Consider the following 16,707-nt stretch of genomic DNA (forward strand, 5'->3'; position numbering starts at 1 on the left):
GGTCATGGTATGAACCTACCAACCAAATTTCATCGAAATCGCCATTGTATTAACTGAAATCGCCATTATAAATACTGATAATAAGGGAAGAACAAATCTCAATTTTTTTTTTTTTCAACTCCATCAATTACCTAATATATATATATATATATATATATATATATATATATATATATATATATATATATATATATATATATATATATATATATATATATATATATATATATATATATATATATATATATATATATATATATATATATATATTATTACGGCTGTAGAAATTCGCATTACACCATGAAGGTCCCGGAGGTGAGGTATCTCTTAAGTGCATGTGTAGTTAGCCCCAAACCCGTTGTTTAGAGGGAATTAATGTGATTCATTCGGGCTGCGACGCTTTGAGTCAGTCGTTTTTCTTTTTCTATGTTTTATTTCAAACAAAAACCAACAAGGACGCTCGGTGGGCTTTTCCCACCTGTTTTTCGCGCCATTCTTCTCCGCGCATGGTGTGAGGGAGGAGAAGCGGGGTGGGGCAGCTGGTGCCCGATTTGGAGGATGCGCGGTGTGACGCGGCCAGGGAGGAGGAACGCCCCTCTTCGAGACCTTTCTCGAAGCGCCTCGAAGGGGGGTGGAGCAAAGAACGGGGCGGAGCAACAGGGCGGGGCTCCGGGATATAAAAAGTCTGACACGGGCGGAGCGGTTTTGTGGTTGCTCTTGCTCTCTTCCTGTCTTCCGGCTCGCTCGCCCTCTTCTCTTCCTGGTGGCCTCTGTCGTGGTCTGCTGTGGTGCGGTTCCAAGACCCCGCTGGCGGGAAGGAGCGTCCGCCATTCCCCTCTCCCGACCTCGGGCATCCACGTTTACCCCCCCCCCCTCTATCCGCGCTGGGATAGCGCCGAAAACTCCGTCCGTGGTGTCGAGCGGCCAACACATGCCGGCGTGAGGCACGCAGGAGAGGACTCGCCTACGACGCCAGGGCACGGAGTCGCGGTCAGGCGGGACCACGTCGACGGACGTCCGAGAGGGACTCGACGGACGTCGGAGAGGGACTCGACGGCCCAAAAGGGAAGTCACCTTTTTCTTTGCGGGATTTTTGTATGGATCTTGTGGCGCCATGTCTTGGAAAGTAGAACTATATAAGTGTTGCCGTGTGTCGGTCTAAGTCGGTTTTAGCTATGTGTCGTCGTTGCTTTTATTGTTTTCTTCTTGCATTTGCTTTATGTGCATTCTGATTCTGTTTGGCTGTATATGTGTGCTTTGTGTCTGTGTCTGTGTGAATAAAGTGCTTGTGTGAACTTGTTCCCCGTTTCGCTGCATCCTTCCCTTTGTTGACTCTCCAACCTGCTTCACGTAAAGGGGTCATAGTGGGCTTAATACGCCCGATAAGTAATCTGAACCGTCGAGGCCGATGATAACACCGCTCGGTAATCCCAATAGTACGGAACGGACCGCTTAAGCGGCCCGTGTCCGGAGTCGACCTGTGGCGAGGTGCGATCGCCCGGTTTACCATCCGCGTGGGTACTTAGGTTGGTCGAGTTTGGCAAACAACCCTATCCCACACGGGTGGCCGATTGGCACGATCGTGGTGAGGCCGAAAGGCCCACCCGTGACTAGCTCCTGGTGTTAGTCCGAGAGGGTCACGACAGAATTGTCCGTCCGGTGGGCGACGTGCCGCGATTCGAGTCACGTGGCCGTTCGCACGCCGGCGGGCGCGAATTCGCAACAAAATATATATATATATATATATATATATATATATATATATATATATATATATATATATATATATATATATATATATATATATATTTATATACATAGAAATATTGAATAAGGCTCACTTGGCTGTGCAGAGATGGGTTTGAGGGTGGAGGAGTAGCAGCAGAAATGTGAATCCTTTCCTGGTTCCTTCTGATGACTTCATCTTTGCTTTTTGCTTGTTTGGGTTCCTTCTGATTACTCCAATGTAGGACTGTACCTGTTTGGTCTTCCATCTGATTTCAATTGAATTTATTTTAATCCCATTCTGAATTAAATTGAATTATAACAAATGTCAATGGTCAGGGTCAGGTGTCCAATCAAAGAGGAGTTGCATCAAAGCGGGACGTTTTGGTACACGGTCATCACTGCCAGCAGTAATAAAGTGGCAGTTATAATTTTGTCTTTTATTAATTACTAGCAGATGCAACCGTCTACGATGGGTATGGGGGACAGGACGGATCACAATACTCGGTCATAGTAGTTTCTTTGGATTTTTTGCGCCGCATTGAACAGCTCAGTTCATATTGGTGGCGTGTCTGGGTGCCCATGGTAGCGTTTGAGAGCGGGCGCTTTCGATTGTTGGCCTTGACACATAGTACCGGATGAGTAACACAAACGATTTGACATATTCATATTTCTACATTACCTCCATCAACAGATTAACAACATGGCAGGATAAAAGTTGCAAATGCTGAGTTGAACAAATGACCTGAACTCATGCACTTAGTTGAGTAAAGCACGTTGTCTGGGATCTGGCCGTCGGTTTGCCGCTGAATGTTGCTGATTGTGACGTCATCAATTCCCTCTTCGAAAATGTATGTGGGAGCCGGCTGAACCGACGGCCGTGTCCCAGTCGGAGTGCTTGAGAATACAGCCCCTGTACATATGGTCTTACGTAAAAATATTATTCCTTGTATGAATTCATGTAATAAAATTCTGCATTTTGTATTGGTAAATGTTGATCACTGGAGTTTGACATGCAACAGGACTTCTTTATAAACAATATTTTTTGTCTTGTTTGGTTCATTTGCTGAAATTTCAAGTTGGCAACTGGCGATAGCGCGACTCATCGCAACATACAGCTGACCATGAGAGAACATGTCAGTTAGTCGGTGAATCCCAACTCTCTGTAAGGTCTGACCTTGGGCCTTGTTTGCAGTTATGCTGAATGCGAGCTTAATGGGGAATTGCCAGTGTTTCATTTGGAAGGGGTAAGTATTGTCACTGGTAATGAGTAGGATGCGTGGAATGAACAGCCTTTTCTGTGCGTGCAGACCAATGGCTATCTCAGCTTCTACGACGTGTTGATGTAGTTCTGTGACAATGTACCGGGTTCCATTGCAGTGTCCATTCATAGGGTCGAAATTCTGCAGTAACATAACGCAGCAATGTTTCTTGAGCACAATTTTGTGTTGAGGCATACCTGAGGGTGTTAAGGTATTTATGAACTCTATGGGGGTACTGATGACTGTCCTCATCGATTGTATCTGCCCTTCGGTACTCCACGGCTTCGCCCGGAAATTAATTTATGACGTGATTATTGATTATTTCAACCGCATCATTCTTGGAGAAAGGATAACTCTTGAACACAGCCACTCCCAATCTGCGAATCTTTGAGTGAGTGAATCGAACATGAAGGAGAACAGGTCTGACAATTGACTGGTTGGCAAGCGGAACTGTTCTGCAATTTTGATGTCCTCGAGCTCCATTGTTGAAAGGGGTGGCACAGAACCAGTTCCAACAGTATTGAGGTATTCAGCAAAGTTTCTGTCATCATCGTTTTTAGTCCGCATGTTTTCTGTGAGGTACAACGTGTGGACGCTCTTCCAGATGTATGACACTTTCAGGGAACCTTCCACTACTTGGGGTCGGCTGCCATGTCGGACAACAGGAAGTATTTGTTTCCAGTCCCCAGCAAACAGCACTGTGATGCCAGCAAACAAATGAGAATTTATTTGTATGTCTTGAAGAGACCTGCTCAGGCATTCAAACAGGTACCTGTGGCCCATACTTAACTCATCGATGCTGAGCATCTTGGTAAGTCAAAGGAGCTTAGCGGTGGAGGCATTGTTCGAAATTTGGCACGTGGAATGTTCGTTCAAGTTCAAAGGAATTCTACAACGCGAATGTAGCGTATGCCCATTGTGCAGCAGCGTGGCCGCAATCCCAGATAATGCTGTCACAAGTACAATCTTGTGCTGCGCTCGTACTGCATCAATTATGACATTGTGCAGATAGGTCTTTTCTGTTCCTCCACTTGCATTCAGACAGTAAAGCTTTCCTTTGTCGTTGTGGACGGAAGACATAACAACATCAAAGGCATGTTTCTTTGCATTATTGAGCATTGGATACAGAAGATCCACTGTTCTTGCTGGAGCATTCGTGTCAAAGTCTATTTCCTCCCTGAGTAATCATGTCTGTCTCTCTTCCTGAAGCATTTGAACTTTTGGCGCTGGAGGGAAAAAATCCTTGTTTATATCCATACCTACTCGTTTCACGCATTGTTGTGGATACAGCAACACTTCATTTTCGATGTTGTCCGATATTGTGTCGCAATTGTATCTCATCATAACATCCCAGCAGAGTTCCAATTGCCATGATTGCCAGAACTGGAGCGGTCCGGAGGTCAACAGTACAGAAGAATGGTGGCAAAGAAGTTGCGCAGCTGATCCCCGAATTGCAAGTTTGTGGCTTCTTCCAAGGCTCTGTTGATTTCGCCATCGTCTGACAGCAGGCCCAGGCGGAGGCAGGCTTCCTCGAATGTAGTGCAGATGTGTTCTTTGATTATTCTTAAATCTTTGAAGCTGGTGGCTCCACTCCGGTTGTACAAAAGCATCCGTAAATGGTGCAGTTCAGGCTGATGTGGACTGTGCGTTATTGTAAGTATTCGACCGAGTGTTTGCACAACAACATCATTATTTTCATCTCGATTGCCTCGTTTCCAACGTTGCCATTTCTTGTCTTTGGCACTCCAGGTAAAGTATCGAGGGAAGTGTGCATACAGGATGGTCCTGGCCGATGGATCAGTTTGATTAGTCATAAAGAAAGCCGTCAGCTTAGTTGTTGGAGGTCCTCTCTCAGCAACGATTGTGGCTTCGTGTTCTTCAAAGAATACCATTTGTTCATCAGGCAGATGGCACGGTAACTTTTGAACAGCCGACGATTTTTGATGAATGTAGAATTCATAAAGTTTCCACAATGCTTCACTTGCTGAAATGTACCGGCATTGACGAAATTCTCGACTCATTCAAAGTTGCAATGTCCTGTCCGGACTGATTCACGCTTAAAATTATTTGATCCTGACCCTTCGTGACGTACTTGTGCAGGTACTTGACAGCCTGAATGGAATGAACGACCTCTATATTGATGTGGGCATTATACCACATTGACAAGTATGGATTGTATGGTACGACGAATGAGTTATCAACCACAAAATCTTTCGAGTTCACTTTGATACAGTGTGTCGCTCCCCCATCCCTGGCCTTACGTCTCTTGTATTGCAGATAACCATCATCGAACATTGTTGTTGTCAAGCGATATGATTTAGGGAAGTCCTTTGTACAGTGCCGTTGCACACAGTCTCCTTCCATACACGGGCTGTTTCGGTTGATGTTTCCGCACGGTCCATGGATGTTATGAGACGTTATCACATTATAAAGGCTCGTATTTATGACCTTGTCAGGAATCTCGCCTCGTACCACCTAATCGATATATTCTGGACACGATGGTTTGGCTTCTTTGGCCATGATTAGCAAAATGTGGGCGTGGGTCAACCCACGCTTCTACCATTCGATAGTCAAGGTGTGTGCTTTCACTTTTCCAAGCACATCTTTCTTGAGCAGATCTGTCATCAATGCATCCAGTTTCAATTTGAAAACACAACATGTGATGTCCGGTCTGTCATGTGGTCTCTTACCAGGAAATATTGACGACTGTATCTCAGGCCATTTCGGATTCGTTGTGAATGTAATGAAGTAGTCCGGCTTACCGAGAACTCGCACAATGGTCATTGCATTTTGGAATTCCTCCTTGTAGAATCGGGGTGACCCTGTGATCATAGGTGGCAAAATGATCCTCCTGCCAGGAACTGCATCATCGCCAGCATGCACTGCGTCGTATAGTCCGCTGCATTTCTCCGCAAGTATCGATTTCTGGTTCATTTCAACCCACTGCACTCGTGATTTTTTTGATTTTTGCCCACTGATCGCCCACATATTGTTGCAGCAGCCGATGACTTTTCATGATGATGTTATGTGAGACTTACCTGAGTTGCAGGCGATGATGGTAATAATCCAGAGCAGTGAGAGTACATCCACCTTCCTTCTTTAAATTCAGCTGCCAACCATCTTCTCCATACAGGAAAAGCAGGACATAATGCAGCAGATCGTACGAATGGTGTAGCATGTTTATCCGCTGCAGAGTCCCTCCTCTGCAATGTATAATGATGTCTAGATTGTGTTTCTGGTCTCCGGGCAGCAGGGCCGCAACTTCAGAATTTGATGTCAAGTTGTATCTTCGGCAGTGTTCATGACTGGGTTTTAGTTTCTTGTCTGCATGAAGAACAATTTGTACATCGGGTTGTGTTGATGATAATTCGATAGCAGATTTACATTATTGAATATATGGATTAATGCAACGAAGGAAGTGTTGCAGCAACAATAGGGTATCGTGATTAAGATCATGAACATGTGATAAGCACTTCTGAACTTCTTTAGCGGTATCATGAAAGAACGACTGTGCACATTTAGGTGGTTCATCTCCAGTATCATACCCTTGGGTCACTCCTCCCTGATAATATTTACCCTGGACTTTAAACGTGGGGTTGAAACCGGTATTGGTGGCCACATCACAACCTCATGATGCCAGTGCCAGTACATTGTTGTATGCCTGCAAATTGTCTATGAAGTGCTGTGAAGTCAAAAGTGAACAAATTTCACTCTCCAGTTCCCTTATGGATTCTAACCTCAGTTTTCCTCGCTGGCAGCATTGCCCTTCAAGTTCATCAGACCATCGATATGCCAAACAATGGGGACATGAGACGTCATACAGCGAACCACAATTATTGGGCGGAATGTTACACTCTTCGAAAACAGTTCGCACAGCAGGGTATTCATTATGAGGCATACTTGCTGTATCAAGAGCGGGCAACTACCTGGTACTTTGCGATACAATACGTCTCCGTTTCCTATCTCGTCGTACACGATTGGAGCATCGATGCTCTGTGTTGTTTGAGTGGCGGCATTTTTCAGACATCTCTGTCTCAGCATGTCACTATGGGGACAAAAGAAAAGTTGTGTCTACAGTTTCATATTTTATTTTTTTATATGTTTGCTTTTATATATTTACAAAAGGTATCGGGGTGAAGCTGAATTTTGGGTGCAAAAACTGTCGTTTCACCAATGGGGTATAGATGTGGCTACGGTTGCCAGAAAATCACAGCGGACGCGAAACAAACTCCACAAAGTCCTTATTTATAGCTATTCTATCTATATTCGATTTTTTGAATCCACTATCCCCTGCGTAAATACATGACACAGATAATGTGAAGATTTCGGAAGTATGAACAGAATATGTTTGGAGAAAAGTGTGTTAGAAGTTCCAGGCTTACGCCCATTATATTATGATGCAACACATCAGGAAACAAATGCCATACAAAATGCACCAGATAAAATGACACAAAACACCACATAAAAGAAGTCCTGACGAGGGGCTGCAATCTCTGCTCTTGCAGCATCGTCACTTATGCGTAGTCTTCCTTGTCTGCTGTTTCTGTGACACCATAAAGCCTTTCGCCACTGACATATCCTCTCACGGTCACCAAAATGTCGGGGGTACACACACTTTGGGGCTTTCTTCCCTTTGGTTTATGTATGTTGTTAGTGGTACCGAACCCAGCCCGTTCTCAAATTACAACAATCCAAGGTTTGCACTTCACGCATCTGAACAATCGTACCAGTCAGCTACCACTCAAATGGATCTTTGTCAGTTGGGGTCTGTGACTTCCGAGTGATGTTACAATGACCACATCAACATCGTAACGTTTTTGAAACTTGTATTTCAAACAAACAGATATCAAGTCAAATGGCGACGTTCACCATTACATACAATGTCCAACTCCGATTCCCGCATTGGGTTGTTTCCGCCCAGTGTCCCAGTCCTGCCGGCTCAACTCACACCTGTTCACCTCGTCCACCAGGGCTGTTGAACGATCGAGTCCTGTCACGTCGTTCTCTCTCATTCACGAATCCATTCAGGATGATTTAAGAGATCAAAATAATTCTTTCCCGATAAACAATCTTAATGAGTTTTCATCAACCTGATTATAACCAGCTCAATGCATTAACAACCACTCTGGACATGAGCACCTCATTCACTCATCAGAGTTAAATCGAGCATGGGGACGATCGAAACAAACATCTCATCACATGCCACCCGTCTCTTCACACCTCCCTCTCGCAGGTTTATGTAGTATCATAGAAGGATCTCGTGCCTTCCAGGCACTACGATTCTCGTCCATATTGGAAGTTTCATCTGAGAACATTCCAGAATCTTCATGAATCTCACCAGGCAGTTTGCAACACACAACTGCCATCGACATTGAAAATTAGCTCATTACATCAAGCAGTTTATATTACACTTTAAGGATCCATGCTAAACAAAACTTATAGCATACTCGCAGGGTACCTGTCACTGACAGGCTCGTCGACGACTCACCTCAAAAATATTCAGTGTGCAGACATCGCAATAGGTGGAGATGGTAACCTTGGCAACCTCATTCCATTCCACCAGCAAAGATTTCCAATCCATGCTAGTTGTACCTCTGAAGTACTACGAGGGAGTGAGGGTGATATTATGAAAGCTTGGCTGGGAAACTAATTTAGGCACATTTTGGGCCGACCACCTGATGGAAGATAACCATAGTTCTTTCCTTGTCAACTGACCACCTGCAGGCACATATCCCTCTCCACATCACTTCTTCAGTCCCGAACTTGCCAACTCTCTTTCCACCCCATAGCTTTACTTTTGGCAATTTCCATTCAGTATTTCTCACAGAATTTCATTCTCGTTTCCCATTCGCTGATCCATAAATCAGTCGTTTCAGTTTCACTTTGGGATATCAGTTTCGATTCGTCATCGCTACTTGTAATGCAACGCGAATGATGCATGAAAAAGTCATCAAAAATGATTTTTGGGGGAGTCTTTTTCGATTTTCTAAAGGGCATAGAGGGGTTTAAAGTGGCTTAAGTGTGTTAAAAGGTCAAAAATGGATCTAAAATGTTTTAATACTCGAAGGGTTTTAAATGGGTCTAAATGTCTAAAAGAGTCTGAGGGTAAAAGAGCAAAAGCGGTGTAACGTGTCCACATGGTCTGAAATTGTCCAAAGGGTCTAAAAAGGTCAAGAAGTCTGAAAAGTGTTGAAAGGGTTGAAGACAGTTTAAACATCTCAAAAGGGTCTAAATGGGTATTAAAGGGTCTAAGGGGTGTAAAGTTCCGGTTCCGGGTTTGGAGCGTCGACAAGTCTCGTTCGGGGATCTCTGCTGACGATCTCAAAGTTAAGTTTCCGGTCGTTATCTGCCCCATTTTAACTGTTTATTCTCTCACTTACATGTTACTGTGTGTTCCCAGTTCGGTTTTGTTTCAAAAATCGTGCTATTTTGTGAGATTTTGTCGACTTTGTCTTAACAGACACTTGAGGCCTACCCTTGAGGCTTGAGGCCAACTGGTTCCCCATGGTGCACGATCGTGTTTTGATTTTTTTCTCCCCATTACCTTCAATTTCTATCTTCCCCACTTTCCTAACATCCCCCATCCCTCCCAACGAATCACTCTATTTCTTATCTCAAATAAAAAAAAACAAAAACGCCACCTTTCTCCTTCCTCACTCATGACTCTTGATTCTTCTTCTTCCTCTTCTTCTTCTTCATCACCTCTACTTCTTATTCTCCTCCTTCTTCTTCTTCTTCTTCCTCACCTCTACTTATTCTTCTCCTATTCTTCTTCTTCTTCCTCGATTTTTTTTTTTTTCTCCAACACTTACATGACCTAATCTGTTGAAAACTCTCTCAAACATTAATAATAATAAAAACGATCTCTTATGCTTCATCTTCCTCTCTCACACGTGTGGTACTCTTTACTGTATCATAATTCACTACTCTTCCACTATTTAAACAGACTGCTCTCAATTCGACCTTTCCTTCATACGTTGCCTAAAAAATCCAACTGTTATAGCGTTTGTTCTCTCCATTCTCTGGATTCGCCTTTATTGCGTCCATCAAGAATTGTGTTAAATTGCATCTCTGACCTAAAACTTTTAAAAACCCCAGTTTGCTTTGAATGTTCGCTTTCCATCAACCATTCTATTTTTCCAACTTCAGTGCCAACTCGCTCCTCTCACCCCTCACTCTCAAAGCAACCATCCCACTCTTCTGCCTCCAACCCTCCTTCTCACCTCTCTCAAAAACTCCCTCCTCACCTTTCTCCCACCATTATTCCCCCTCACTCATCCTTCTCAAAGTTGCCCCCCCTCTCATCCACAAAACTTCCTCCTTTCACTGCCCTCTCACCTCCATCTCTTCACTCCACCTCCTCAAGTCCTCAACTGCCTTCTTCCCCCTCTCTTGTCCCCCCTTCTCCCCCAGTACCACAGAGCCTTTTCTCCTCCTCATCCGGCCCCCTCCCCGAGCTATTCTGCAATCCCCCACACTCTTTCAACAACCATCCTTACCTACCCCCCTCGTCCCTTGTCATACCCTCCCCGTCCCCCCCACCCCCTGCATCCAAAGCCTCCTCCCGTCCCTCTTCATTAAAAGTGTGGACCTCAAATATCAGGGGCCTTCACTCAAACCTTTCAGATCTTTCTATACAGGTTGCCACTGACAAACCAGACATAATCTGCCAAACAGAAACTTTCCTCCCCCAAGACGTGTCTGACTCCCAAGTATCGCTCCCTGGTTACTCCCTCCTCCGGTATGACAGACCTGAGCCTCGTCCTGGTGGAGGAGTTGCTCTCTTCATCAAAGACTATTTCTCACTCTTCATGCACTGCCCTCACTCCCCCACACCCCCAAGAACACCTCTGGCTACGGCTTCCCCTCCACACCCACCTCATGTTTATATGCATACTGTACTGTCCACCTGACAGTGATGACTCCATCTACACCTCACTAATCCGAAAACATGGACCAACTTCTATCTTCTCATCCAAACTCTCTCTTCCTCATATGTGGCAACTTCAATTGTTATCATGCCAGTTGGCTAGGTGTGGGTACCTCTCTCACCAGTCATGGCACTTCAGCAAAAGCTTTCTGCGACTCATTGGGACTGACTCAATCGGTCAACTTCCCTACCCGGATCTCAACCAATGGTACTCCATCTCTTCTGGATCTGATTTTGACAAATTTCCCTGACAATATCTGCTGCTCTTCCTTCCGCTCCAATCGGTTCTTCTGACCACGTCCTTGTCAAAGTGGACATCTCTCTGGCTATTTTCAGAGAACCACCTCACCACCGTCGAGTCTGGCGTTTCACTCAAGCCGATTGACAGGGTCTCCAAGCAGCCCTCAAACTTATAGACTGGTCTCCTATCGCTACTTTCTCCAACAGCAACTCATCCTGGGAATTCTTTCAAAAAAACTTGCTCTCCCTCATGCACAGATTCATCCCCTCTCGTCTTCAGTTGTCCGACTCTTCCTCCCGCCCTTCGTTCACTGAAGCTTGTGGTGAGGCAGTTGTCTGGAAACAACTTGCCTTTGCCTCATGGAAGGCAAACCCAACTGAGGGCAATCTCAGTTCCTTCCATAAAGCTCGGAACAAGTGTGTATCTACACTCAGGAGAGCCAGAAAACAACATCTTTCTCATCTCAAGTCTGAACCCTCAAACCTCTCTCCCTCCTCAAAATCCTGGTGATGTCTAATCAAATCTGTTTCTGGTGTATGTTCCCCCTCCATCTCCTCAATTACCTCAAATGGCCGCACTGCTGATACCACACGTGAAAAACTGAATGCCTAAACTCGCTCTTTGCAGCTATATCTTGTGTCCAAAACCCATCACTTTCTCTACCCACCTTACCCAGTCGCACCCAACTGTCCCTGGACTCTGTGTCCTTTTCTCCTGACAAGGTGGAGAGCTTACTGTCAACCCTCGACTCAGATTCTGCAACCGGTCCAAACGGCATCAGTCCACATGTACTCAAAGCTTGCTCTTCTGCTCTTGCTCACCCTCTCTCTGTTCTATTCACCCACTCATTTGCTCAAGGTCATCTGCCATCTGCTTGGAAATCAGCAAACATCACTGCCCTGCACAAAAAAGGTGCAAAAACAGATCCCTGCAACTACAGACCAATCAGCCTTTTCCCAATCATCAGCAAGGTTATGTTATCCATCATCTCTTCAAACATCAAATCCTTCCTCTTCTGCAATGGCTTGATTTCTGATCATCAATTTGGTTTCAGACCAGGTCACTCTACCCTCTATATGCTGCTTCTGCTCTCCCAACAATGGATGGAGTTCCTCAGTGCCAGACAGGAAATCCGAGCCTTATTCCTGGACATATCACGTGCTTTTGACACAGTCTGGCACCCTGCCCTGCTCACCAAACTCTCTTCCTCTGGTATCCAAGGCCATCTCCACTCATGGCTCACAGACTTCCTCTCCTGTCGCAGTCAACGTGTGGCGGCCCAAAATGGAGTTCTTTCATCCCCTCTTCCTGTCCAGGCTGAAGTTCCTCAAGGTAGCGTTCTGGGCCCTGTTCTTTTTCTGATTTTCATCAATGATCTCTCCGACTCTCTGGAAAATCCTCTATCTCTTTGCTGATGACTCCACCCTCTGCCGTACCATGGGTCATCCCTCAGACAGGCAAGCAGCAGCTTCTTCGCTCACTGCAGATCTGGATAAAATCACAAACTGGTCCAACACGTGGAACATATCTTTCAATCCGGACAAATCTCACACACAATATCTCTTTGAAAGGACCGTTTGGAAACCCCCCCCATCCACTTTCTCAACAATCCTCTGGAAGAAGTCCTTTCTTTCAAGCTTCTGGGTTTCACTGTCTGCCATTACCTTTCCTGGGAAAGACACATTTCAAACCTTGCCTCCAAAGCAAGTCGCCGACTGGGAATCCTCTGTCGTGCAAAGTCCTTCCTCGGCCCACCTCAGCTCCTGACCACTTACAAAGCTTTTGTCCGCAGCCTGATGGAGTACTGCTCTCCCCTCTGGGCTGGTGCGCCTGCCCCCCACCTTTCTCAGCTTCACGCTGTGGAAACCAAGGCATTTTGGATCATTGGCATCTCCCGTGATGAGACTGAGTCTTTGGGCCTCTCACCCAATCACCGCAGGTTGGTCGGTGGTCTTTCTGTCTTCTACCATCTCCTCTCCAGCCTCCCCCCCCCTGCTCTCTCTGCGATTTGTCCCCACCATATTTCCACAGGGCGCTCAAGGTCCGCCAACAACCCCTTTCTGGTAAAACTTCTAAAATCACGAATCACTGCTCACCTTCACTCTTTCATTCCTCTTTTTTTCCCGCCTTTGGAATAAACTCCCTCACTCTATTCATTCCCATTCTTCCCTCCAGGCCTTCAAAACAGCTGTTCACCACCACCTCTTATCATTCACCATCTAAATCCTCGATCTTTTCTTCCCCCGATAATCCACCCAAGCCCACCTCCTTCAAATTCCCTGCTTTCCTTCCTGGAAGTCCCTGCAATGTCCATCTTCTATTCCCCATGTTCCCCGTCCCATCCCTCTCCCTTCCACAGATGTCCTAATGTCTCTGTTCCCCACTGTTTTGTCTTTCCCACTCCCGCCCCTCTTGTATCATGCCCCCCTTGCTGTGCGCTGTGTGTTGGCTCTCACACGAACCTCGACAAGGTATTCAAAAAATAAAAATAAAAACAACAACTCTGGACATGGCAATAACTGGCCAAATGACCTCATCATGACTGTTTAAACTGCCACCTATTTCGATGCATCGTGGAGAAAATCTGATAATGTAAAGTTTTGTCGTGAATTAACTTTGGGAGCTCAAAGCAGTGAGGTCACAAACAAAAAAAACATTTTGGTTTTATCGAGAGATGGACAACTGATTTTCCTGTTTCAGCCTATTCTTCCTCTTCTCAGGTAGGTGGCGTCACCTTATTTTCTTCCATCGACCAGCTTGCAGTGAGATATCTTGGCAAAGCCATGGCTCATGGAGAAATGCTCAATCAGAACCTCATTCAAGGTGACCGGAAAGCTCACCCAGAAACATCCCAAAAGTCCTTTAACAGCACGTTTTAATAGCGAACGCAGTGAGCTTCATACTTAACGTGTGCACGTGAGAGAATAGGAAACAACAACAACAACAACAACAACAACAACAACAACAACAACAACAACAACAACAACAACAACAGCCCTGGCTATTTGGAATCCGTGTCGTTTGCTCAGACGTTTTGCTTCCGGTTGTTGTTAAACGCTGTGCGGTGTATAAACACGATTGGGTTTTATTTCTATCTTGTGAATATTACTTAGCGCGTACACATGAGAGAATAGGAAACAACACAATTCCCTGGCAATTGTGAATCCGTGTCGTTGGCTATGACCATTTTGCTTCCGTTTTTGTTTTGCTTCTGATTTTTTTTTTGTTTCCGGTTTTTTTCATGGGGAATGATGCATGCCGGAGATCATGACCGGAAGTGTTTATTTATTTATTCAATTATGTTTTTTCCCCAAAGTTAATTTTATACTTCCGAAAGTGATTTTTTTTTTCATGACAGGAAGTGTTTATTTTGTATTTAACATGACTGGGAGTGATTTTGAAACTCCTTCCGGAACTTTTAATTTATTTTATTCTTGACCAGAAGTGATCGTTTATTTATTTATTTATTGAATTATTTTTTCCCAAAGTTAACTTTAATAAAGATATCTCCCGCATCATCAAAAAAATATTTTTTAATCGTAATTTACATTATTTGATCGTTGATCCCGAATCCAGGCCGAAGTAACCGGAAATTGCGTCAAAATCATCAGCTGTGCGGCGCTTACATGTACCACGGTATAGTTGGCAAGTATACAGTTGTGAACAAGTTTTATGTAAAGTCAGAAGCGAATGTAAGAAGAATTCTACATTCGCTTCTTGGCTTTGCCTCTTCCATATGATGAAACGTAAAAGGTCGTTACATCAGGGTTCTGGAAACACCCCACCCCCCCCAACCCCCGTGAGTGTAAAACTCAACAAAGTTTGTGAACACACTCACCCCCACAAAACTCCAAACCTCAACCCCCATACATTATGTACGTCATTTTTGAATGGCCTCTCAGATAAGACATCGTCAAGAGGTCAGAGATATCGATAATATTGTAAGAAAGGAAATGTATCTCACCTGTGATTGAATATTTCTGTGATAGTGACCAGAAACCATTTGAAAATCAAAAATATCAATGGTTGCCAAGGTTACCGGCTCCACCAACGACGATACTTTGTCACTGAATTTTTATACTGAATTCCCTTTTCCACCGCAACAATTCACACGACACTGCAAAACATTACTCCTTTCAGATGAGACATCTACGATGAAATTAATCAGAAATCTACGATCAATTTACGATCAAAAATGAAATGACGATGTTAACTTGGATCTTTGAAACGACATGATGCGGGTATATTTGAGGTGTATATTTGTTGAAGTTAGCGAAGATGGCAACTTTTTTTTCGACAAACTATTTTCACCCTTCAGAGTTATGTCTTGAGATGAGCGGAAAAATTCCCTTTCAATCGTTGTGTGGATTGTATTTGTACGATGTTCTGTTTTTGAATGATTTGCGCATTTGAGAGGTCACGTGACTCCTCCCTCACCGATTTTACTGATCATGGTAAGGTCTCAATTGACAGTTATTTTTCATATTTGACACGATATTTGATGATTGGAGGTTACCACCTCATTAAATATATCGGTGTCCGAGTTGAACTCCGAAATAAAATGCGATTTTTATGAAGCATTGTATGTATGGATCTACACTTGCTGAGATGGTGGCAGGTGGCAGCTCAGCTCAGCTCAGCTCAGCTCAGCTCAGCTCAGCTCAGGTCAGGTCAGGTCAGGTATGGGAGCATGTTCCAGAACAGCGCGTCGCTGCGTCCACTTTCCATCGGTACTTCAGGGGCCTCCGTCTGGCCATCCCCCAGGCAGATGCCAGGCCCATCCCCATCTCCTTTAGATGATGGTCAACCTGCTGCAACCACGAGGCATGTGGTCGTCCCACTGGCCTCCTCCACTCATGAGACTCCCTCACTGAGAGAATCTGGTGAGCAGGATCAGCATCAGAAAAACGAGCCACATGTCCATACAGCCGCAACTGACACTCACGGACTATGCAGGTAACAAATCTCATCCGAGTCTCTCTCAGCAACCGCTCGTTGGACACAAAATCTGACCAGCGATAGCCAAGGATTCTCCGAAGAGACCTGGTACCAAAGGAATCAAGTCTCCGTCTCAGATCCTTGGTCAGAGTCCAAGTCTCGCATCCATAGAGCAAGACTGGAAGCACCAAGGACCTGAAGACTCGGACTTTCTTCCTCCCGCACAGGTACCAGCAGCGCCACACCCCATGATCCAGTGAATCCATGACTCCCCAGGCTCGACCCAGACGTCTATTGACCTCTGACTTACAGCCAGCAGAGACATGAATATCACTGCCAAGGTTAGTGAATCTCTCCACGACCTCAACATCCTCACCACAAACAGACACAGACAAGACAGCACCATCCAAGATGTCAGTGAAAGCCTGGATCTTAGTTTTGACCCAAGAAACCCGTAATCCCAGCGGCTCCGACTCCTCATTCAGCACCTTGAGGGCTCCCAAAAGGATATCTAAAGTCTCCGCAAAGATGACCGCATCATCTGCGAAATTAAGGTCCGAGATCTTGACATTCCCAAACGATGCACCGCAGCTTGATCTTTCCGACATCCT

General features: G+C 45.0%; 1 protein-coding gene and 1 long non-coding RNA gene across 5 annotated transcripts in view; one reads left to right on the plus strand and one right to left on the minus strand.

Annotated features, from left to right (window-relative positions):
• The window catches only part of LOC147033921 (monocarboxylate transporter 12-like), a 129,048-nt gene that overhangs the window by 9,538 nt on the left and 102,803 nt on the right, over positions 1–16,707 (plus strand). Inside the window, exon 1 of one of the 4 annotated variants that reach the window (XM_085873099.1) lies at positions 15,040–15,612. The exons of the other annotated variants lie outside the window; for them this stretch is intronic. The gene's annotated coding sequence lies outside the window, so the exon portion shown is untranslated. Of the gene's footprint in view, positions 1–15,039; positions 15,613–16,707 lie in introns of those variants that run through there. 4 annotated transcript variants of the gene reach the window in all.
• On the minus strand, positions 7,575–15,262 carry LOC147033922 (uncharacterized). Its single transcript, XR_015056108.1, has 3 exons — positions 15,123–15,262; positions 8,476–8,589; positions 7,575–8,292 (listed from the first exon to the last, which is right to left on the minus strand). It is a non-coding gene; the product is annotated as an uncharacterized LOC147033922 (long non-coding RNA).

This window comes from Eptatretus burgeri, chromosome 1, assembly GCF_056783735.1.
Source record: "Eptatretus burgeri isolate ZD-2024b chromosome 1, Ebu_testis_v1, whole genome shotgun sequence".
NCBI lineage: Eukaryota > Metazoa > Chordata > Myxini > Myxiniformes > Myxinidae > Eptatretus > Eptatretus burgeri.